This window comes from Brassica oleracea, chromosome C2 (assembly GCF_000695525.1).
Source record: "Brassica oleracea var. oleracea cultivar TO1000 chromosome C2, BOL, whole genome shotgun sequence".
In the NCBI taxonomy this organism is placed as follows: domain Eukaryota; kingdom Viridiplantae; phylum Streptophyta; class Magnoliopsida; order Brassicales; family Brassicaceae; genus Brassica; species Brassica oleracea.
In genome coordinates this window covers 27,581,844-27,582,739 of record NC_027749.1, presented here as the reverse complement: position 1 = coordinate 27,582,739, position 896 = coordinate 27,581,844, and the positions used below count along the sequence as shown (strand labels likewise).

The following is an 896-nucleotide window of genomic DNA, read 5'->3' as shown; positions in this document are numbered from 1 at the left end:
AACATATTTTACATCCGTGAATCAACAGCAAAAGACATCAAGTCCTATACATCGTACATCTGTTTACATCCGGGATTAAAAATTGACATAAAGTCCTACTACCCGTGGCTTAAAGTATCCGCAAATAACATATAGAAACAAACAAAATCCTTCACCTGAAACACCCCGCAACCTTCCAACCCGTGACCTGCAACACCCTGGCCTTCCAACCCGTGACCTGCAAAACAAAAGAGAACAAAATCAATAAACAAGCTAATACACTAACCAAATACACTGCTACTACTCAAAGAAAGGAAAACAGATTGAATAAACAAAAATAAGCTAATACACTAACCAAATCAAAGCATTTCAGAGATTAGCTTATTCTTAAGAGCCATTTCATGATCAGAAAGTGTATCTATGTTTTTGGCTAAGAGGCGATCTAGGATCTTTTGTTTGGATAGGGTGTTTTTCTGAGCTAGGATGGTTTGTATCCGATCAAAAGCTGCTTCGTTTGGCTTCTTGCGTTTGGCAGCTTTGCTAGCTTTAACACCCGGAGGCCTAACCTCTTCCTCGTCAGCCACCACTTGCGGACCACCTTCCTTACTTTTCTCCTTTGGCTGAGAGTGTGATCTCCATTTCTGATCGAACCGAAGTTCCCTCCAGCAATGTTCAAGAGTGAACTTGACATTATAGTCATTGAAGAAGATGTCATGCGCAGCCTTCATGACATCATTCTCTGTTTGGCCACTCGATTGCTCCATCAGCGCACTTTCATGGCATCCCACAAACCTGCAGACCTCCGCATTCACCCTTCCCCACCTCTGCTTACATTGACTCCAGTGTCTTGGAAGGGAGCCAACGAGGTGATGACTCGAATTGAAATACTCCCCTATCCTCTTCCAAAAGGATCCTAA

General features: G+C 42.9%; 1 long non-coding RNA gene across 1 annotated transcript in view; it reads right to left on the bottom strand.

Moving 5' to 3' along the window:
* Positions 1-62: 62 nt before the first annotated feature.
* Positions 63-896, bottom strand: part of LOC106326409 — a 1,869-nt gene continuing 1,035 nt past the window's right edge. The window contains exon 3 of the long non-coding RNA XR_001267227.1: positions 63-217. This is a non-coding gene — a long non-coding RNA (uncharacterized LOC106326409). The remainder of the gene's footprint in view (positions 218-896) is intronic.